Source organism: Giraffa tippelskirchi, chromosome 8 (assembly GCF_054371585.1).
Source record: "Giraffa tippelskirchi isolate mGirTip1 chromosome 8, T2T-mGirTip1v1.2.pri, whole genome shotgun sequence".
Taxonomy (NCBI): domain Eukaryota; kingdom Metazoa; phylum Chordata; class Mammalia; order Artiodactyla; family Giraffidae; genus Giraffa; species Giraffa tippelskirchi.
Genome location: NC_137282.1, coordinates 153,101,675 through 153,125,995, shown reverse-complemented (window position 1 = coordinate 153,125,995; position 24,321 = coordinate 153,101,675). Strand labels below are relative to the sequence as shown.

At 41.0% G+C, this 24,321-nt stretch overlaps 2 long non-coding RNA genes across 2 annotated transcripts; one reads left to right on the top strand and one right to left on the bottom strand.

Moving 5' to 3' along the window:
• Positions 1-1,202: 1,202 nt before the first annotated feature.
• LOC145516704 (uncharacterized) lies at positions 1,203-15,917 on the bottom strand. Its single transcript, XR_014061684.1, has 5 exons — positions 14,008-15,917; positions 6,570-6,844; positions 5,187-5,260; positions 2,415-2,524; positions 1,203-1,421 (listed from the first exon to the last, which is right to left on the bottom strand). It is a non-coding gene; the product is annotated as an uncharacterized LOC145516704 (long non-coding RNA).
• On the top strand, positions 2,775-14,671 carry LOC145516705 (uncharacterized). The gene is made up of 3 exons (XR_014061685.1): positions 2,775-3,346; positions 4,175-4,446; positions 13,893-14,671. It is a non-coding gene; the product is annotated as an uncharacterized LOC145516705 (long non-coding RNA).
• Positions 15,918-24,321: the final 8,404 nt, after the last annotated feature.

Below are 24,321 nucleotides of genomic sequence, written 5' to 3'. Positions count from 1 at the left end.
TATCACAAAACTGATTTGGCTATAAATGGAGAAACAGTACCAAACAAAATGAAATGAAAAACCCAAAAAAGACAATCAGAAAATCCTAAATAAACCCTCCAGCTTGGTCCTGGAGTTTCGACACAGGAGACCACAAACAACGTAATTAACATGACAAGGGTAGCAGGACACCTGCACAGTGTCCCAGGATAACTCTGCCTCAACCCCTAGAGGAGATCCTAACAGCACTGCTGCCACACATTGTTTCAATTAAGTATCATCCTTCCCTCACACATGGGTTCAGAGCTGTAATCAGATCACTTACCCAAAATGCACCTCGGAGGACTTTCTTCAGGGATTGTTAAAACACTGCCCGTGGGCTTCCCGGGTGGTGCAGTGGTAAAGAATCCGCATGCCAATGCAGGAGATGCAAGAGACGAGGGTTCAATCCTTGGGTCGGAAAGATCCCCTGGAGTAGAAAATGGCAACCTGTTCCAGTATTCTTGCCTGGAGAATCCCATGGACAGAAAAGCCTGGTGGGCTACAGTCCATAGGGTCCCAGAGAGTCAAACATGACTGAGCACGCATAAAGCATTTCCCATTTTAAAGACAGAAATTCAAGACAAAATACAAATGGCGCACACACACACACACACACACACACACACACACACGCTAGCATCCAAAGAAACAAACGAACCAGTTCACTGATTCACAAATCAGGTAGAAGTCCAACAACTCCTCTTTCCAACAGGGCACCCGACTCAGATACCAAACAAATCGGCTTATTCCAGAGAAACGGCCCCAAACGAAGAGAAAACACAACTATTTCCTCTCTCCAATAGGGTACCCCCAAAACAAATTAGCTTATTCTGGAGAAAAAGCCCCAAATAGACAGGAAAAAAAATTTCTGGCTGTACATACCAGCACAACTTATCCATCTGTATGCACTCTTGGAGCCTGGTCACCTCCCAAATGTCCATTCCTTGCTCCAACTGCCAAGCACTGGGCAGCCAGTGCCGCTTTGGGGAACTTTGAAGGAAAGACCCTCGGGACAAGCGATGGGCAGCTGCTAGGGCCTCACCTGAAAACTCCCCAAATGGGGCTGCGGGCCACGGGCAGCTAGGCTGCCTGGCTGGCTGCGTGGAAATTCATTACCGAGTGTACGCTCGCCTCGTACTGCTCTCTGCAAGACAGGCCAATAAATCGAGAGACGAGTTGTCTGGGCAAGGAATAGAGACTTTATTCAGAAGGCCAGCAGACTTAGAAGATGGTGAACTTGCATCCCAAAGAATCAACTTGTCTTAGAATTCAGGCTTCTTTTACACTAAAAGGGAGGGAGTCAAGTTAAACATTGCCTCATTTTGGTCAGCCTCAGGAAGGGATGTGTTAATTTCTTCCTCCCTGCAGTCATTCACAAGGCGGCCTGGTCAGGATGTTTCCTGCAGGCAAAACAAAGGCTTTTTAGCTTTACGTTCACTACCTGGGAGGCAGAGTTCCCAGAGATGGGCTGTTATATATGGTTTAAGGGAGAAGGCAATGGCACCCCACTCCAGTACTCTTGCCTGGAGAATCCCATGGACGGAAGAGCCTGGTAGGCTGCAGTCCATGGGTCGCAAAGAGTCAGACATGACTGAGCGACTTCACTTTCACTTTTCATTTTCATGCATTGGAGAAGGAAATGGCAACCCACTCCAGTGTTCTTGCCTGGATAATCCTAAGGACAAGGGAGCCTGGTGGGCTGCCGTCTATGGGGTCACACAGAGTCGGACACGACTGAAGCAAATTCATTCATTCATTCATATGGTTTAAGATTATAGGCAACATCCTTTCAGTGATTAACTTATAACAGACTAGAAAGGTTCTTCCCTATTACTGAAGGCATAAGGACTGAAGATATCTCACATGTCTGAGTTTCAGATTTAGCTCCTGTCTTTTCCCTCACTCTAAACCCACAGAAATATTCTATTTGGGATTATATGCCCTGTGCCCATACTTCCAGGGGCAGAGTCAGCTCTTTGCTCACAGAAAAATCTGTGTCCTTCATTCCTTGTGTACAGTTGTCACTGGGCAGTAGCATCTTCGGGGTTAGGAGCAGCCACATGGCTGAGCTCCTTGTAATGAAATGTGAACGTAAACCTCTCATGGAACACTCTTCCTGCTCTTTTCCAGTTGGCCGTTGGTCTCCGAGGACTCAGCTACTAGATGGAGGAGCCATAATATGGAAGGAGCCTGGGCCCATGAATCGCCACCGGTGGACATCCGTCCACCCATCAGGAAACCTTCATTGGACTGTTAAATGAGTAGTCATTAACTCCTGTTGTGTTAAACCACGGACATTTTTGTGATTTACGGACAGCTACTAGTACTTGAAAATAATTTTAAGTCAACAAAGGATAGCACTAGAGAATTATTAGAATTTTCTGCATCTTTACCTAAGACTGCAAACATCCACTTCTGCTGAACTCTACAAGCTGAAGGTGTTGCAAATGATTGTGCCTAGGTTGTGCAGTCTGCTGATGGGTAACTATTCTGATACTTTTGCCTGGGGAAACACACAAAAACGAGGAAAGAGGTCGCTTCCATTTTCTCCCGTAAATAAATAAATATATTAATTATTTAAATATATACATGTACTTTATAAATTTATGTTATATAGAAGTATACATATATTATATCATGAGTAGCCCTGCATTGCAAGGGATAATGAAAGTTTGCAAGTTTGCTCAGGGGCTTAAAATTCTTAGGTTCATCACTGAGTCATCAATTTGCTGTGATGTAATAAATAATAGAATGAGGGGGAAAAAAAGATTTTTCTCTGTGGTACATAAACTGGTAATTCTCCTGTGACTTAGCTTGAAGTTTGGAGACTAGAGGGGATATATTGTGAATTGTATTCTCAATAGGCGATAATTTGAAAACTGCAAAATTTCTTATATTGGTAAAAAGCAGCTTGCCAGCCATAGGAAGGAAAGAACAGCTTACCTCAGAATTTCTGGGTGATTTCATAGGCTTCTAATCAATTTCAGAAGAACACAACATACATCTAATAGGCAGGAAATACCCTGGCAAGACAGGCTCCCCTGGTGACTCAAGTGGTAAAGAACGCACTTGCCACTGCAGGAGACTGAGATGCGATCCTTGGGTCTGGAAGATCCCCTGGAGGAGGAAATGGCCAACCCACTCCAGTATTTTTGCCTGGGAAATCTCATGGACAGAGGAGTCTGTCCATGGGATCACAAAAGAGTTGGACACGACTGAGCAACTAAACAACACAAGCCTGGAAAGAGCTGAGAGGCAGGACCCTTCATAGGAAGGAGGCAGGAATCCTCTGTGCCCCTCCAGCTTCATAGCTCTCAACTTACAAGTGAGTTACATTTCAAGGCTCATTGTCATCTATTCATTCTTTTGTTCACTTAATAAATGCTTATAGTGCCTTCTGTACTAAAGATTATAGCTTTGGAGATAAAATGATAAATAATATAAAGGTTTTGCTATGAGAACAAGTATACTACTCTGGCTATTTAAATAAATAATTGTGATACAAGAAAAATCTCATGACAAAAGTATCAAACCCAGTTGTTAGAGCAAAGAACATGTTGTCTTCAATAAATAATGTATTTAAAATGGCTGGAATATAAAACCAAAGACCAAATCCTGTTTGATCTGTAATGTACCTGCTGCTGCTGCTGCTGCTGCTAAGTCGCTTCAGTCGTGTCCTACTCTGTGCGACCCCATAGACGGCAGCCCACCAGGCTCCCCTGTCCCTGGGATTCTCCAGGCAAAAACACTAGAGTGGGTTGCCATTTCCTTTTCCAATGCATGAAAGTGAAAAGTGAAAGTGAAGCTGCTCAGTCGTGTCTGACTCTTCGCGACCCCATGGACTGCAGCCTACCAGGCTCCTCCATCCATGGGATTTTCCAGGCAGGAGTACTGGAGTGGGTTGCCATTGCCTTCTCCGTAATGTACCTAAGACACAGTGAAAAAAGGAAAAGGATTATTTCAGTTACTTCTAAATGGCATCTTACCATCTTATTTTAATGAAGGATTAAGACAGAGTAGGCAACCCTGAATAATCTGTTATCATTCTATATTTAAATAGAATAAAATCTTTACACGTCAGATGCTTCTCTAGCTCTGCCATATTGGAGATTTCCACTGTATTAGATGAATTATCTGAATTCTTCTTTTCTAGGTGACACAAAGTCTTCAGTTGAGTGAGGGACAGAGTCATTGCCAAACAAACCTAGATCAGTGGGTGAGAGGGTCTGGAGGCCAGCAGCTTTGGAGAGGGGTCTTTAGGTACCGCTGAGCTCAGGGGCTCTGAGTTCCGGTGTCCTGCCAGCCGGAATGGTAAATGAGAAGATGTGCCATTCAGGCTACTGTCTCAGTCAGGCTTCTGGCAGGAAACAGATGCCTACTCAACCAGGACTTCGAGAAAGTTTATTGAAGGGATTATTTACAGAGGTAAGAGGTGTGTGTGTGTGTGTGTGTGCTTTCAATTACTCAGTCATGCCCAACTCTTTGTGACCCCATGACTTGTAGCCCACCAGGTTCCTCTGTCTCTGGGATTTCCCAGGCAAGAATACTGGAGAGGGTTGCCATTTCCTTCTCCAGGGGATCTTTCCTGACCAGGGATCAAACCCACGTCTCCTGCATTAGCAAGCAGACTCTTTGCCACCTGAGAAGGCCTTGCAGAGGCGTGGGTAGGGTTAAAGGTACCAACAAGCAATGCTGAAGTACCCAGAGTCTGACAACCCTAGGAAGCTGTTACCATCTCTAGATCTGAAAGGGTGTAGTAGTCAAGAGAAAAACAATTAGCCAGAGAAACAAAACCAGAAGGGTATGTTGTGTATGTATGAATTATAAGGAACTGGCTCACGCAATGATGAAGGTTAAGAAGCTCCATGATCTGCAGTCAGCAAGCTAGAATCCAGGAGAGCTGATAGAGAGCCTAGGGTGTAAGTTCCAGCCTGAGTGTGAGTCCAGGACAGTCAGAAAGAAATCATTTTCTTTTACTCAGACTTTTATTCTGGCTATCACCAGATTGGATGAGGCCACAGTGGGCAGGGCAATCTGTTTTACTCAACTGACTGATTAAACGTTAGTCTTCTCCAGAAACATCCTCACAGGCACACTCAGAAATAACACTTAACCACTTATTTGGGCACCCCATCAACCCCATCCAGTTGACACATGAAATTTACCATGACAGAGGCAAAGGATGAATACTGTTCCCAGAGCCTTGCAGGAGCTGGAGTCATGAGTCCTGAGACAGGATCTGTGGTTGAGAGAGGTGCAGCTGCTGTTAGAACAGCTCTCAGGCAGCGAAGAAGAGAAGTGAATACACACCCCATTCTTTCTCTCTGCACCCCCATCTTCTGCTAGTGTATTCCACTGTCCCAACCCAACCATAAGCCAGTGGACTATGGAGCCCGTGTCATACAATCAGTAGTGTAGGGAGAGGTCAGCCTCCTGGAACTCAGAGCAGGCAGACAAAAGAGGAGAATAGGAGGGACAAATAGAGACGACCCAGAAGAGAAATTCCAGACACTTTTTGGAAAGTACTTAGTAAGGCAAATTGTGGGGGAAAAGATTGTCATTTATAACTAGGGAGAGTTTAGAGTCATTTTAGATCTCAACATTAAACAATATGATGCAGGGACTTCCCTGGTGGTCCAGTGGTTAAAACGCCACGTTCCCAACACAGGGGGCATGGATTCCATCCCTGGTCAGAGAACTTGATCCCACATGGTGCAACTAAGACTTGGTGTGGTCAAACTTTTTTTAAGTGTCTGTATCAACATTAAAAACTAAAAAACCAATATGAAGCATCAAACCAAAGAGAGACTTATTTTATACCCCTTTCATAAGCTTGGGGCATATAACTGCATACAGATGCATTTATCATTTAGAAAGCTGTAGTTCTGAGAATGTATATGTGTGTACATATCTTCCCTTTGAGGCTATAAGCTATTGTAGGGGAAAGATTATCTCAGAATTTTAGTTTTCCAACAAGTGCCTTGAACATGGTAGGTTTCCATAAATATTTGCTGAAGAACTGTTTCAACTTCTTTTCTTTGAATCTAACAGGAACTGATGAAATGCAATATAAAAAAAAAAAAAACAAGAAAGGTCTCCTAAGTGTCATATAGAATCAGCCAAGGAGATTTTTAGCACAGCGGGTAGTGAGGAGGGAACTAAGTTGCTTTGTCTAAGCCTTCTTAGAGCTCATTCATCCCACGAATATTTATGGAGCAGCCATGCTGTGCCAGACACTGTGTTAGGCTCTTAAGATACAAAGATCATGTTTTGAAGGAAGAAATCTATTAAGCACACAAACTGCTCCTTTTTTATGGCATGCAACCAGCCAATTGCCACACAGCTAACTGGATCAGCCTTATAAAGACCTGAATCAGTTAAGTCAATGAAATGGGTGGCTTATCCTTTTATTTGAGGTGTGTAGAAACAGCCTTCGTTCTGCTGCCCTACTGCAGGTTTACTCCCTGACCGAGCTTGGGTAACACAGAGTCAGAGCTGTATAGATCATGAACACACAAGCTTAATAAAGCTACTGCTCTATCACTTACTCAAAGTTCCCCCAAGATTCAGGCCCAGTGATGAGAGGTCCTTGAAATGGAGAAGTCCAAATAGGAATTGTAATCACAGAACAGTTAGGCTTTCTTTGTTGTTGTTCAGTCACTAAGCCATGTCCAACTCTTTGCTACCCCATGGACTGCAGCACACCAGGCTTCCCTCTCCTTCATGTCAAATGCCAGTACCTCTCTTGGGGGTGCATTTCTTATGTCAGCAGACAAAACAATGTCCTCATCTGCTAATTTCAGCTGGCTTTTCCTTCTGGACCCTGAGGTATGAAAATGAAAACCTGCTGTTTAGAAGCCAAGAACACTCAATGGGGGAAGAGGACAATCTCTTCAATAAATGGTGTTGGGAGAATTGGAAAACCAAATTTAGAAGAATAAACTTAGACCTATATCTAACACTACTCACAAAAATTAACTCAAAATGGGTCGAAGACTTTGATACTGTAATTTATAATAAGAAATATATATTTAGTCTTTGACCTATTCCTGGCACAGGATTGGATTTCTTTAGTGATGAAACCAAAATAGTGTCTCTTATTATGTTAATTAGGTGACTTTTGGAAAGTCCAAGGTAGCCTAAGATGGGATTGCTCTTCTGAGGAATCAACCAGATGGTTAGATGGTTGGCAATGGTTAGAACTGAAACTTCAGTCCTAGCTCCAGACCTCCGGAAGAGAAGAGGGGCTAGAGATTGTTCAATTACCAACGACCAATCATGCCTCTATAATGAAGCCTTCTTAAAAATCCCAAATGATGGGGTTTGGAGATCTTCCACATAGAGATGCTGGGATCAAACACTCTGAGACAGTATGGAAGCTCTGAGCCTTTTCGTGTACACCTTTCCCTGTGCATCTCTTCCATCCGGCTGTTTATGAGTTATATCCTTTTATAATAAGCCAGCAATCTGTAAGTAAAATGTTTCTCTGAGTTCTGAGAGTGACTCTAGCAAATTAATCAGACCTAACAAGGGTTTTGTTGGAACCTCTTATGTACAACCAACTGGTCAGAAGCACAGGCGACAAGTTGGACTTGTAACTGGCATCTGAAGTGAGAGACAGGCAGACTGGTAGGACTGAGCCCTTACCTTGTGAGATCTCATAGTATCTCCAGGTAGGTAGCATCAGAATTGAATTGAGTTGAATTGTAGGACACCAGGCTGGTGTCAGAGTATTGCTTGGTCGAATGGGGAAAAACTATATATATCGGAAAGACTTAAAATGAGAACTGAAACTGTAAAGCTTCTAAAAGAAAACATTCGGCAAAATCCCCTTGACATTGGTCTTAGCAATGATTTTTTGGGATATGACACCAAAAGCACAAGAAGCAAAAGCAAAAATTAAGTGGGACTATATCAAACTAAAAAACTTCTGCACAGCAAAAGAAACCATCAACAAATGAAATGGCAAACTACAGAATGGGAAAAAATGTGTAAATCATATATCTGAAAAGGGGTTAAGATCCAAATTATATAAAGAACTCATATGACTCAACAGCAAAAAAAAAAAAATATGATTTAAACTGGGCAGAGGAACTGAGTAGACATTTTGCACAGAAGACATACAGATGGCTAACAGGTATATAGAAGTGCTCAACATCACTAATATTCAGGAAGTGCAAATCAAAACCACAGTATCACTCACACCTATTAGAATGCCCATTATCAAAACTACAACAGATAAGTGTTGGTAAGGATGTGGAGAAACATGTGCTACCGGTGGGAATGTAAACTGGTATACAGTATTAAGTTTCCTCAAAAGATTAAAAATAGAACTACTGTATGATTCAATGATCTGACTTCAGGACATACATCCAAAGGAAATAAACATTAGAACTGAGAAGATATCTGCAGCCCCATGTTTATTGCAGCATTATATATAAAATGGAATATTATTTAGCTATAAGAAGGAAAGAAATCCTGCTGTTTGAGACAAGGGTGGACCTTGAGGGCATTACACAAAGTGAAATAAGTCAGAGAAAGGCAAATACTGTATAATGTAACTTATATATGGGATTTAAGAGACAAACTTATACAACCAGAGAGTGGAATGGTAGTTACAGGCTCTGGGGTGGGGTGGGGGAAGTGGGGAGATGTCAGAAAGCATAAACATGCAGTTATAAGATGAATAATTTCTGGGGATCTTATGTACAGCAAGATGACTTTAGTTAGTAATACTGCATTATATACTTGAAAGTTGCTAAGAGTGTAGATCTTAAATGTTCTCACCACGAAAAAGAAATGGTAATGATGTGGCACTGAAGTGAGAGCTATGGTGGTAATCATTTTGCAGCATCTAAGTGTATTAAATCGCCCTGTTGTACACCTCAAACTACACAATGGTATATGTCAATTACATCTCAATACAGTTGGGGGCAGGGGAAAGAAAAGCCACCTTTTACTTGAGTGGGTTTTCTCAGAGCAATGCAGCCCTGTTTTCCAACTTCCTTTTCCAGAACCCTGTCTTGCTTCCATAATGCTGGGAAAGTGGATTGGAGTTCCCTGCTGTTTGTGTCAAATAGCAGTTCTTTAGTGTTGCTCCATTATAAATGCTGCTCAGACATTTTGAGTCAAAACTGTGAAATATCCCTTCTTGCCTTCCCATTATCCATTACTACATTTAAGACTGGTGAGTAATCCCACATGTGACCTTGGTCAGAGGATCCTTTTTTTAACCAGGACAAAAACCAATTAAGTGATCTCTTCATGTAAGGTTTGCCAGTAGTTGAACATCCTACATACTAGTTAAAGAGCTCTATTATTTGATCCCAAAATATTCTGTAACAGGATGGAATATATTTTCTCCAGAATCTAACTTTATGCTCATTATATCTATCATGGGCTCTGAGACATGTATTAGAATGACTGAATTGATGTCAATCAAAGTTTTACCTTGAGTAGTGTCAATCAAACTTGAGAATTTGTCAGCTTTCTTATTATGATCATTAGCAATATCTTTTAATTAATTTGCTGATAATCTCATTAGTTGCACTTCTGGTTTAGAAATGAGAAAAATACTGATGGCATTTCTTCCTTCTCTACTTTCAGATTTGCTGACTCAAATTAATGTAGCTTTTATTTCATAGATATTTGTCTATATGTTTATATATTAAAAGCTTTTAAAAATTTGTTTACAACTCCCAACAAACCATTCCCAAATACAGTAAACTTAATATAATAAATATTCAACAAATGTTTGTGGAATTGAGTCAATATGCTTTTTTGAAAATGATAACATGTGATAATAGGAATAAAATATTCAGTAGAAGACTTGAAGGTAAGTTTGAGAATTTCACTCAGAAAATATGAAAATAAGACATATCTATATGGAAAATATAAGAGAAGAAAATTAGAGGCCCAAATATCAATAGATTAACACAGTTCCAGTGAGAGACAAGAATACAAGAGTGAAAGGGATATCATCAAGTACAATATTTTAAGAACAGAAACATATGTATTCACAGATTTAAAGGGGCTCATTGAGGGCTAAAGGGCTTCCCTGGTGGCTCAGCCATAAAGAATCCACCTTCAGTACAGGAGACATAGGTTTAATCCCTGGATCGGGAAGATCCTCTGGAGAAGGAAATGGCAACTTCAGTATTCTTGCCTGGGAAGTCCCAGGGACAGAGGAGCCTGGCTGACTACAGCCCGTGGGGTTGCAAAAGGGTCAGACACAACTTAGCAACTAAACACCACCACCACCACCAATAACACGTCAGTTCACATAATTGTGACATTTCAGAGCCTGGGATAAGGAGTAAGTGTACAAGCTGCCACAGGAAAAAGAAAATCAAAGAGACCAATACTTAGAAATCACTTGTATCTGGTTTTTTGAACAGCAAAATAGGTAGTTCTAAAACAACAAAGTGATATTTGAGGAAAATGAATGCAACCTAAAATTCTGTGCAATAAAACTACTATTAATCAAGTATCAGAAGAAAATAAAAACATTTGGGGGCATTAGAGCTTTCAAAAATCTGCTTTCCACGTATCCTGTCTCATGAAGCAACAGGAGGATGTGGTCCACCCAAGCAAGAGAGGAAACCAATCAAGAGGAAGACAGTAGATCAAGGCAACAAGAGATCAGCACAGGATCACAGGGATTAATGTCGTTAAGACAGACATGTAGACCAATGTAATAGAGAGTCTGGAGATAAATTCACATATAACTGACCTTTGACAAAAATGCCAAGAATAGAATGTGGGAAAAGAGAGTCATGTGGCTTGCATTATATTTTTATTGACTTTGTCCTTTCAGTGCAGGACTGTATTTTATCCATTTTTAATCTACATTTAGCCTAGCATAATTTGGGTGATAAAAATTATTTGTTTCATGAAGTAATGAGCAAGACAATGATTATTAGGACTGAACAAAAGTGAAAGTGAAGTCTTTCAGTTGTGTCCGACTCTTTGCAACCCCATGGACTGTAGCCTGCTGGGCTCCTCCATCTGTGGGATTCTCCAGGCAAGAATTTTGGAGTGGGTTGCCATTTCCTTCTCCAGAGGTCTTCCAGACACAGGATAGAACCCTGGTCTCCTGCACTGCAGGCACTCTTTACCGTCTGAGCCACCAGGGGCTCCTTGAGGATTGCTGTCAGTCAAAATTCTCTCTCACTACATTTAATATAAAAATTTCATTATAACAGTGGTCTGAACAATTCAGAACTTTATTTCCCATGATAAAAGTAGTTTCACTAGAACACTTCCTAACACCATACACAAAAATAAACTCGAAATGGATTAAAGATCTAAACGTAAGACCAGAAACTATAAAACTCCTAGAGGAAAACATAGGCAAAACACTCTCTGACATAAATCACAGCAGGATCCTCCATGACCCACCTCCTAGAATATTGGCAAAAATAAACAAATGGGACCTAATTAAAATTAAAAGCTTTTGCACAACAAAGGAAACTATAAGCAAGGTGAAAAGACAGCCTTCAGAATGGGAGAAAATAATAGCAAACGAAGCAACAGACAAACAATTAATCTCAAAAATATACAAGGAACTCCTGCAGCTGAATTCCAGAAAAATAAACGACCCAATCAAAAATGGGCCAAAGAACTAAACAGACATTTCTCCAAAGAAGACATACAGATGGATAACAAACACATGAAAAGATGCTCAACATCACTCATTATTAGAGAAATGCAAATCAAAACCACAATGAGGTACCATTTCACACCAGTCAGAATGGCTGCTATCCAAAAGTCTACAAGCAATAAATGCTGGAGAGGGTGGGGAGAAAAGGGAACCCTCTTACACTGTTGGTGGGAATGCAAACTAGTACAGCCACTATGGAGAACAGTGTGGAGATTCCTTAAAAAACTGGAAATAGAACTTCCATATGACCCAGCAATCCCACTGCTGGGCATACACACTGAGGAAACCAGAATTGAAAGAGACGCGTGTACCCCAATGTTCATCGCAGCACTGTTTACAATAGCCAGGACATGGAAGCAACCTAGATGTCCATCCGCAGACGAATGGATAAGGAAGCTGTGGTACATATACACAATGGAATATTACTCAGCCATTAAAAAAAATACATTTGAATCAGTTCTATTGAGATGGATGAAACTGGAGCCCATTATACAGAGTGAAGTAAGCCAGAAAGAAAAACACCAATACAGTATACTAATGCATATATATGGAATTTGAAAAATGGCAACAATAACCCTATATGCGAGACAGAATAAGAGACACAGATGCATAGAACAGTCTTATGGACTCTGAGGGAGAAAGTGAGGGTGGGACGTTCTGGGAGAATAGCATTGAAACATGTATATTGTCATGTGTGAAACAGAACACCATTCCATGTTCGATGCATGAGACAAATGCTCAGGGCCGGGGCAATGGGATGACCCAGAGGGATGGGATGGGGAGGGAGGTGGGTGGGGGGTCCAGGAAGGGGAACACATGTAAACCCATGGCTGATTCGTGTCAATGTATGGCAAAAACTACTACAATATTGTAAAGTAATTAGCCCCCAACTAAAATAAATAAATTTATTTAATAAAAAAAAAAGTAGTTTCAGAGATAGGCAAGTGAGTGCTGTATGGTGACTCCATACAGCATTTGTGAGAGGCATAGTCCCCTCTAGCTTTCTGCACCCTCATCTTTGTTCTCAAATATGCTCATCAGATACAGAATTGCAGATGATGCCAAAATAAACTACAAGTAAATATATATTTACCTCCATTATAATCCATTTCATAGAGGGAGAACTTCTGTATGAGGCTCACAGAGCGTCCAGATACATTATTTTTGAAATATTTACACATAAGAGGGAAATGTTTTAACTTAGGTACCTAAAGGAATGTGTAGTTAGCATGCCTTAAAGACTCTCCTTCAAATATCAGATGTTTCAAGTGAGCTTTTGCCAAGGGCTGGATCAGAGGCAGGACTGAAATCTCCTAGGAGCCTGAAGAGCCTATGTTTTGTGTTGTTGATTAAAGAGAGAGCCATATGCTTTAGATAACAGGTGTGCAGGTGGCAAAGCCAACATTCTGTTGTGTAAATTTAGCATCCTGACTTGTATGCTAGCCCAGATTGGGGGTGGGGGCGCGCTACCCTATTGGTGTACACACTTGATAACAGGGTAACTGTGCAAAGCCAGACTTTACTCAAAAAAAAAACCTTTGAATCAATGCATGCACTTGAACAAGAATTTGGTTCAAAACCCTTGCCCAAAGAATGGATTAGAGTTTTGGACTGGGAAAGGGCAGGTGGAATGATCTGGCAGTTCCAATTATAAAATAACTTAATCATAGTCTGGGTAGAAGAATGAATTTTAGAAGGGGGACTCTAAAGAGTTCACTGCAAAATATATTCCAAGATTCTGAATAAGTCAACCCGAGGCTAAGGGTGTCGTCTGTTTGAATGGTGGAGACTGTCTAATAAATTCAGTGATTATAGTTTTTGTTTCGGAAGTGTGTGGTAGCCTGATAGCAAATTTTACTCACACTATAATTTGACCGTGTTGTATAAATTCAACTCTTTTTGTTTCTTTTTGGGTTTTCCTCTAAGGTTCCTTCCATTGTATCATCCTACCATAAAGCTTCTGGGCTAGCTAAAAAGGATGGAAGTGGTATCTTCTCTACAATTACAAGAAATCTATGAACTAGGTCCTTCAAGCTTGCCCAATGCCACACTAAAGGGAAAGATGAAGAATTTGGAAACTCTAAGATAGTAGTGTGGATTCCTTGGTTTATACCTGGCTGCATAATCCCTCTGAATGACAAAAGTTGAATATTATTGTAGTATTTCTCTTTGTATTCTATTTGTAATATTTCTCCTTTTTTTTTTTTAGGTAGATGGATTCCTATGGAGACTAAATGAAGGTCATCTATTTGTTGCGGCAAGTGAGGAGATTGCATTGAACTTTTTAAAAAATGTGACCACCCTTTCAGCTAATCTCTACCTACCTGATTCTGGCAGTTTATCATCGGCACACGCCTGGCGGCCTAGCAGGTCCCAAGTCTTCTGAGAGCAGAGATCACGCTTGTTGTTTCCTCACCGTGCACCAGGCTCCTAGGATGCTACTGTAAGGACTCAGCAAGCAACCAGTAAATATTTTTTGAATGAACAAATAAACCATGAAAAATCTGGAATCTATACTCAAATGGAACAGATTAACCCAGAGATGACTCATGCTCATCTAAACCCAAGAAAATTTGTCTTTTGTAATCTTAAGAAGAAAGCTGACGTAGACCACTGAAGAGATGAATAGTAAACCAATGAGTCTCTAATTTGGGGCAGATGTGGGACATTCTAGGTTAAATGTGGGGTGGATTGCACTTTGAAAATACCCCAAATGAACTACATCTGAGGAGAAAAGTAGGGCAAATAATTTGGCAAAAATTGGAGGTCACCAATAAAATAGTATAGGACTTACTACACACACACACAATCTGAATACGATCAGTGAATTGCATCAATGTCAATGTCCTGGTTGTGAATATTATACTTTAGTTTCACTAAATGTTACCATTAGGGGAAACTGGGTCAAGCGTACAACAAATCTCTATCACTTCTTATACTGCATGCAAGCCTACAATTATCTCAATAAAATTCCAATAAAAGAAAAAACAGAGGGTGAGAGAGATCAATGTGACAGTACTCATGAAAACTGTTAAAGACCCCCCAAATTGGGGACCACTGAATTAAGACGGAACTAAAGCAGTTTTTACTACACTCCTGGGAGCTTTCTCAGCTTTAGATGATGGAACAGATGCTTAAAACAGATATTTTTTCCAGAGTCAAAACTGGAATCTACAAAACGTTAAGAGATTGTGGAGATTTCAAGTTGAGAGAAAGAATTCGTGAAGTTAAGAAAGACTGATCCTCCTGGTAACCTTTTGTTGCAGAGATTACACCAAAGGCAGCTACTCTATCTCCACTTACTGTTGGCCCTGATAGTGAAACATAATACTTTGAAGGTCTAGAATATTCAGTTTCGTAAAAGGATGTTTTTCTTTTTAACTTTGCTATTTTTTCCTTTTCCTTATTAAAAGCCTCTATTAAACTAAAATACACTGCTTATCCAAAGAGGACAGTCAAGATGAATTCCAGCTTATCTATAATTTTTTGTTAGATTGATTGAAATAGATATCTTGAAAGCTTGCTTTAAATCTTTTGATCATCTCTTGTGATATTATCAGTTTTCTTATCTCATAATCCTACATCTGTAAGTTTTGTGTATTATCAGATTCATTCATTTTTAGTGTTGTTTTGTTGCAATACGACTGTTGGACATAGCAAGATGAAAAATTCCTTCAATTTGATTATATAACAAAATCAATATTATCATTTGTCTTTGTTATCTTTTATATTTTAATTTTTTTTGTAAATTCAGCTTTTATTTGTAACGGTTACTTTCTTTTTTGTTGTTGTTGTTGTATTGGTTTTGCCATACATTGACATGAATCCACCATGGGTGTACATGTGTTCCCCTTCCAGAACCCCCCTCCCATCTCCCTCCCCATCCCATCCCTCCGGGTCATCCCGGTGCACCAGCCCCGAGCACCCTGTATCATGCATCGAACCTGGACTGGCGGTTCATTTCACATATGATAATTTACACGCTTCAGTGCCATTCTCCCATGTCATCCCGCCCTCGCCCTCTCCCACAGAGTCCATAATACCGTTCTATTTATCTGTGTCTCTTTTGATGTCTCGCATACAGGGTTATCTTTACCGATTAACTGCTGCTGCTGCTGCTGCTAAGTCGCTTCAGTCATGTCCGACTCTGTGCGACCCCATAGAGGGCAGCCCACCAGGCTCCGCCATCCCTGGGGTTCTCCAGGCAAGAATACTGGAGTGGGTTGCCGTTTCCTTCTCCAGTGCATGAATGGGAAAAGTGAAAGTAAAGTCGCTCAGTCGTGTCCGACTCTTAGCGACCCCATGGATTATAGCCTACCAGGCTCCTCCGTCCATGGGATTTTCCAGGCAAGAGTACTGGAGTGGGGTGCCATTGCAGATACCATATATATGTGTTAGTATACTGTATTGGTGTTTTTCTTTCTGGCTTACTTCACTCTGTATAATAGGCTCCAGTTTCATCCACCTCATTTAAAGCTGTCAATATATATATTTGGTTTTTAGACATTTGCAGCAATATTATAACCATAAATTAAAATTATTCATTTTTGTTCCATGGATTCATTCATTCATCTTTTTATTCATTTGATATTCAACTAGCATTTTTAATTATTAATAAGCATATGCCACTGTGGTCAGAGTAAATTTAAGAGAGGAACTAATGTTCAACACAACTTAAAATATCCACCTTGAAAACAGAGAAAAACTAAAAAACAAAGATTATTAAAGGGTATACTCATTCTTGATCAAAAATATAAGCATATTTCATGACAAACTCACCCAATATGCCATCAGTGAGTCATCATGGCATGCATTTAGTCCTTACTGATTCATGTAGACATCCCTAGGGAAATGACCAACGGGGATAAATCTCCACTTTTCTTATTTTCTGTAGATGAAATTTTAAAGAACCATTGCCAAACCTGTCATTCAATTTTCCAACAAGTGTTCAGTAAGCTAATGTATGCTGAAAACTGTCAGAGTGATTCCACACATTAAAGGACTCTGTGTGCCCATTAGTAGGTAGGATTGATATATGATGATAGACCAAGCTGGTCCCATCAGGAAGCCAGACCAGAATTAGGAGGTGTACGTTCTTGCTATCTGAATAAAATGAATTACATTCGCTTGATATTCCATAAGCTGACCCTCTAATGACAGCAAAAATCAGTGTAACCAGAGCCTTTACTCCCACTAGAATTCCTCTGCCTTGAAGCTTGAGAAGAATACAAGGAGGAAGCAAAGAGTCAGATAAGGAAGGATTTGCTGAAACATGGGGTAATCTGAAAATGGGTGATACTAGCATCTAAAAGATACATTTTAAAATCAGAATGTTTGCCTCTACCTTCCTAATTTCAAGGCAAAGATGAGCTGTCACCAGAAGACACTTCTAGGTGTCAGAAAGAAAGGCCATATTTCTCTTTAAGGACTTGATCTTAAACGGTTCTAGTCTTGTTGACCCGTGGTTGGTGAGGCCTGACTTATCAGGGCCAAGCATAGCAGTCAAAGGAAGGATTTGGGTCTATCAGGCCATCTTTGCAGGGAAGGTCTTGCAAAGAAGTCATGCAGATACAGGGCAGGATATTGTTCTGGGACTGCTGAGAAAGAGATTGGCTGAGGGTGAGGGTTAAGCTTCCTGGGGAGAGATGAGCAGAGCAATTTGCCTGAGAGCTTCTACTGATGAAAATGTTATCACACAAGATTCCGCCTCATGAGGAGAACCATGGTTAAAGCCTTGACCCTTTTATTCTGTTTGCTTTCAAAGAGCGTGAAATCTTTTTGCTCATCCTCAGAAAGACATATAGAAGATCCTGATCTTTCTCACCTGACCTTCTTGACTCAACTTCCTTTCTTGGGAGGTGAGCTAAGCCTTATTTGGATGTGTGCAGAGATGGGTATGGAGTCTCAGTCCCTGAAGGGCTGCAGATTTCTGTTCAGTTTCTTGTTGGGAAAGAAAGTTATGGGTCTTTTATAAAGAGGGCTATATATTAGCAGGCCTTGTCTTTCTCTGTCTTAAAGATACTGTGGGAGCTGACTGCATTCCTAGCTAGCTTCTTTTTTTTTTAATATTTATTTTTATTCATTTGGCTGTGCCGGGTCTTAGTTGTGGCATGTGGGATCTAGTTTCCCCACCAGGGATTGAACCCAGGCCCCCTGCATTGGGAGGATGGAATCCTAGCCACTGGGCCACCAGGGAAATCACCACTTAGCTAGCTTCTTAATGCTTTTCCTAATGAGAAAAGCAGGTAGAGACACGAGTACATAAGACCTCAGAAGTCTAGATTTTGGGACAAGGGATTCAGTTTACTCAGTTCTTGCTTTAAAGGCTGGCACTTGTTAAAAGGCTTCTCATGGTATCATGAAGTGTTCTTTATTGGTTCTCTGTGTCTGAGGACCTGAAATCAGTTTCCAAATTTAAATATGTGACATGCTCATATTGCTGAGCCTTTTCTAGTGTGAATTCTCAAACACTTCTTTCTCAGTTCATGACATGGTCTACTGGGAGCCATCATCATCTACTGGATGATGCCGGAAAAGCAAATACAGAGCATTTTGAGCGTTAGTGTACACTCTTTTCAGGTGAAGGCTGACTGTCTTATGTTATATGAGAAATTGTTTCTAAGAGCTTATCTGAGTGGCTGTTGAAGCTGAATTCTGGTCTCCATGCAGGATATTTTTGGCCAGTAATTTTTCTTGCCAGGAACTATGATTTTAGATGTGGAGGTTTAGCCTTGCCCAGGGGACTATCGCTATGATCTGAAAGACCTTTTAGATCTGTTATGAGTGACCTGACTCTTTGCAGCTGCTACAATAACCAAGTAAGTCTTATATTCACTAAAACAGCTAAGGGCTAATAACAAGTGGACCCTACCACCAATGTGAGCAAGTCCTGTTTGATTTAAAGCCAATAAACAAATAGCATTATAAAGGACAGGTTTAAGCCATAAACTGACATCTTTTGCTGAGGTTTCTGGTAGAGATCTCCGAGGGGCCTGGTGATTCAACTGATGGATCTGATTTAAAACTAGCATATAATAAACCTGCAGGGCTTCCCAGGTGGCTCAGTGGGTAAAGAATCTGCCTGCAATGGAGGAGACACAGGAGACATGGGTTTGATCCCTGGGTTGGGAAGATCCCCTGGAGGAGGGCATGGCAACCCACTACAGTATTCCTGCCTGGAAAAGCCCACGGACAGAGGAGCCTGGTGGGCTGTGGTCCATAGGGTCACAAAGAGCCAGACACAACTGAAGTCACTGAGCACGCGCATACATAATAAACCTGCAAGGGAAAGGGACTTGGTGATGGACAGGGAAGCCTGGGGTGCTGCAGTCCATGTGGTCACAGAGAGTCAGACACAACTGGGCGACTGAACTGAACTGAAGGGAAAGGTAAGTTACAGCCTGGGGTGAGGTTGGGGTGTGGGAGGCTTTCAGCTACTCTGTCAGGCCAGCTACATTCAAAATGTGGCAAGCCAACAGACGTTTTTCCCTTCACACTGAGATCTCCATTCCTATCCCCTCTATTCTGTAAGACCATGAAGTGCTTTATTTTGACTTGCTTTATAGACTCAAGGTTATAGAGTTTATTGATCTTACTTCCAATAAAACATCTTTCATTTTCATTAAACAAAATGCCTATAATTTGTTGTGTTGTGAGTAATAAATGTGTGTTTTCCATATTTCAGTTCAGTTCAGTTCAGTCACGCAGTCGTGTCCAACTCTTTGCGAGCCCATGAATCCCAGCACACCAGGCCTCCCTGTCCATAACCACCTCCCAGAGTTTACCCAAACCCGTGTACATCAAGTCGGTGATGCCATCCAGCCATCTCATCCCCTGTCGTCCCTTCTCCTCTGCCCCCAATCCTTCCCAGCATCAGGGTCTTTTCCAATGAATCAACTCTTCGCATCAGGTGGCCAAAGTATTGGAGTTTCAGCTTCAATATCAGTCCTTCCAATGAACACCCAGCACTGATCTCCTTTAGGATAGACTGGTTGGATCTCCCTGCAGTTCAAGGGACTCTCAAAAGTCTTCTCCAACACCACAGTTCAAAAGCATCAATTCTTCGGCGCTCAGCTTTCTTCATAGTCCAACTCTCACATCCATACCTGACTACTGGAAAAACCATAGCCTTCACTAGATGGACCTTTGTTGGCAAAGTAATGTCTCTGCTTTTTAACTAGGTTGGTCATGACTTTCCTTCCAAGAAGTAAGCGTCTTTTAATTTCATGGCTGCAATCACCATCAGCAGTGATTTTGGAGCCCCAAAAAATAAGGTCTCTCACTGTTTCCACTGTTTCCCCATCTATTTGCCATGAAGTGAAGGAACCAGATGCCATGATCTTAGTTTTCTGAATGTTGAGCTTTAAGCCAACTTTTTCACTCTCTTCTTTCACTTTCATCAAGACGCTCTTTAATTCTTCTTCACTTTCTGCCATAAGGGTGGTATCATCTGCATATCTGAGGTTATTGATATTTCTCCCAGCAATCTTGATTCCAGCTTGTGCTTCTTCCAGCCCAGCGTTTCTCATGATGTGCCCTGCATATAAGTTAAATAAGCAGGGTGACAATATACAGCCTTGACATACTCCTTTCCCAATTTGGAACCAGTCTGTTGTTCCATGTCCAGTTCTAACTGTTGCTTCCTGACCTGCATACAGGTTTCTCAAGAGACAGGCCAGGTGGCCTGGTATTCCCATCTCTTTCAGAGTTTTCCACGGTTTATTGTGATCCACACAGTCAAAGGCTTTGGCGTAGTCAATAAAGCAGAAATAGATGTTTTTCTGGAACTCTCTTGCTTTTTTGATGATCCAGCAGATATTGGCAATTTGATCTCTGGTTCCTCTGCCTTTTCTAAAACCAGCTTGAACATCTGGAAGTTCACGGTTCACGTATTGCTGAAGCCTGGCTTGGAGAATTTTAAGCATTACTTTACTAGCATGTGAGATGAGTGCAATTGTGCGGTAGTTTGAGCATTCTCTGGCATTGCCTTTCTCTGGGATTGGGATGAAAACTGACCTTTTCCAGTCCTGTGGCCACTGCTGAGTTTTCCAGACTTGCTGGCATATCGAGTGCAGCACTTTCACAGCATCACCTTTGAGGATTTGAAATAGCTCAACTGGAATTCCATCACCTCCACTAGCTTTGTTCGTAGTGATGCTTTCTAAGGTCCACTTGACTTCACATTCCAGGACGTCTGGCTCTAGGTGAGTGATCACACCATCGTGATTATCTGGGTCACGAAGATCTTTTTTGTACAGTTCTTCTGTGTATTCTTGCCACCTCTTCTTAATATCTTCTGCTTCTGTTAGGTCCATACCATTTCTGTCCTTTAAGGATAGTTAAAATCAAAATGACAGGCAGTAACAGATGTTGGCAAAGATGTGGAGAAAATGGAATCCTCATTCACTGTTTCTGGGATTATAAAATGGTGCAGCCACTTTGGAAGACAATTTGGTAGTTCCTTAAATTGTTTAACATAGAGTCATTATATAATTCAGCAATTCTACTTCTGGATAGAGATTCATGGAAATTTAAAACATATGTCCACATAAAACTTGTACATAAATATTCATAGCAGAATTATTTATAATAGCCAGAAAGTACGAAGAGCAAAGCTGTCTACCAAATAACGAATAGATAAATAAAAATATGATATATCCAGGCAGGGGAATGCTATTGTACAATAAAGAGGATTGAAATACTAAAACATGCCCCAACACAGATGAACCTTGAAAACATTATGTTAAATGAAAGAAGCCAATCACAAAAGGCCATGTATTGTATGATTCTGTGATTCCATTTATATGTAATGTGCAGAATATGCAAATCCATAGAGACGCAAAGTGGATTAATGATTGCCAGAGGCTGGATGTAGGGGACAATGGCAAAAAAACTCCTAATGGGTACAGAGTTTCTTTTGGGGTGATAAAACGTCCTAACACTAGATATTATTGGTGGTACACAACTTTGTGAACATGCTAAAAACACTGAATTTTTATTTTAAAAGTGTAAATTTTCTAGTATATGAATTATATCTCAATAAAGTTCTTATTAAAATTAAGCCAATGAGTTAACCATCACTTTTAAATAAAGGTGGCACTTGTAAAAAAGACATAACTCAATCTGAGACCATATTACATATTAATAGAGCTAATGTTGTTCCCAAATTGGGGTACATATGTACATTTTTCACACAGACACACACACACATTATCTCCGCAAGCTTTTGATCAAGCAGTGCATTCTGCATTTGCTGTTTTTCAGGTAATGGCATACATAGCCTTTCCCTCAAGGACACCAAATACTCTTATAAAGCAGGGTTTCTTCAAAAGGTGGGAAGAGGACCACTGGTGATGCTCAGGACAATTTGAGCTGATACTTGAGTGAACTTTGCCATAGGGAATGTGAGGTCTTAGTTCCTTGACCAGAGATTAAACCCACACCCCCTGCATTGCAAGCATTGAGTCTTAATCACTGGACTGCCAGGGAAGCTCCCGAAAAGTTTTTATTTTAGTTGTCTATTTATGTTATTGTGTACTAAAAAAACATAATTAGCCCATCAAACTGATGTCACACATATAAGTTCTTAGGGTCAGGAGAGGAGGGAGTATATACTTTAAAAACTGAACAAATTTAAAGAAATACACAAACTATGAAATCGTAGGGCTAAACATAGGGCAAACGCTCTGAAATGGTACTGAAATAACTGTAGTTTAAAAAAACTCTTCCAAAAGTATTATTTTTAATCATGTCATAGTATTTGTTGCATGGATGATATAGCATGACTCTGTCTCTCTTGATGGGCCATTGGGCTGTCTACAACCAGGATTTGTTATCCTGGTGAATCTCTCCAGGGCCCAGTTGGTGTCCTCCTCGCCACAGCTGGCTTGGGATGGCTCACAAAGGAAGAGGAAGTCGCCAGAGAAAACCTCTCTAGCCATCCTCGAAAGCAGACTCCCTTGGAAAAGGTTTGCTTGTGTTAAGTTCAGAATGTAAATTTACCTGATGGTTGCACAGGAGTATATTTTAAAGCTACATATTCTCTTGGTAAGGCAGGACAAACGAGGGGTGGCCAGGAGTCACGATGGGTGAAACCATTTCCCTTCCCCTCAGTTCTCTTGCCCTCATGCTTGGCTCTCTCCAGGACTCATAACCTGATGAGTCCTGAAATGAGGACAGCAAAACTCAGGGCTCTTCCCATAAGAAACCTCTTTCATTGCAGTCATTTCCTTCCACTCCCGCCCCAAGCGAATGGGCTCAGAACAGCAAGCCCACTTTGTGAAACCAGCTCTGAGAACAGAAATGCCTGATCTGTGTTTAAAAGGCAACACCATGTATTTAGAAATAACCTGCTTTCAGGAAATTCAGAACAATCTTCTTAAAGTTCTGCTGGAGCTAGCCAATTTCTCTTTTAGGGTCACTTGTTTGTATTAATAGAAATCCATCTGCATAAAGTGACAGTCTACGTTCCTGCTCCCCCGCCTGTCACCAGATGGAGACTTGGTCAAAGTGGGATGCTGTCTTTCACACAGATGCCAGCATATATAAAAAGACAAGTTATTGGTGGAAATTATAATAGATGGAGATTAGGACCATTCTAAAACAGACTTGGATCTCTGCTTTTGACACAGGAAATGTTGTTTACACCATTTCAGTGGGATTGCCAAAAATATACCAGTTCCACGCTAAAGATAATTACTTACACTACTTACTAACAGATAATGCATCCTTCTGAGTAAGTTTGAAAAAAAATTTAAAAAGAAACTCTCTCAGTTAACACTTATTTATTTATCCCTTTTTACTCACCTGTACTTGACTATGGAGATTTTTTTTTTTTTAATTAAGAAAAATAAAAGTAACAGAAGTGAGCAAGTGATGGTGGGCTGTTCTAGGAGCGTGATCACTGGAGTACAGCTCTTCCCCTCCCCCATCACTTCCAACACCAGCTCATTGGCTCTGCCAAGCCAAACACCCATGAGCAGCTGTGTGCAAATGATGCCTGAAGCTCTGAGTCCTGACAGAGAAATGAAGGCAATGATGCAGAGATTTCACCACCATGGCCTGGACAAGCATCTGGGAATCAAAATCAACCCCACAGGTTGAGGACCAGAAAGCAGCTGATTCTGGATAGAGTGTGGAACCTCCTTTCAACCCCTTTTTATACCATAGCTAGAAGTTGCCCCACTTTTTGTTACCTGCAGGATCCTGCCCTACAAACAGATCGCTGATTTTCAGGTACCTCCTAGGCACCTACCAATATGCAGTCTCCCTTGTGTTTTGCCAGGCCCTTGCCTGGCTTCTCCTGGAGTTTCCTAGTCTATTTTCCAGACTCCCCTACTCAGCAGATCACAGCCTACTTGTATAGAGCTTTTGTGATCCATCCAGAACTGAATAGCTCTTTGTTTCCTCTCATCTGAACCTTTTTGGAGGATCCAGAATTGGCTAGAATTAATTACCTTTGACCACAGACACCTGATGTCAACAGCTCAGCCAAACAGAGGGCCATTTTTCTTATATGACTAGAGCTCCAGAAGGACTCCCAGGCTACCTCTGAAAGTGCCCTAGGTCCTCACGGATGACCTGCTGTACCATCCTCACGGTTTGATTTTCATCTTTGTGGTGCAAGGTGACTTTTCTAC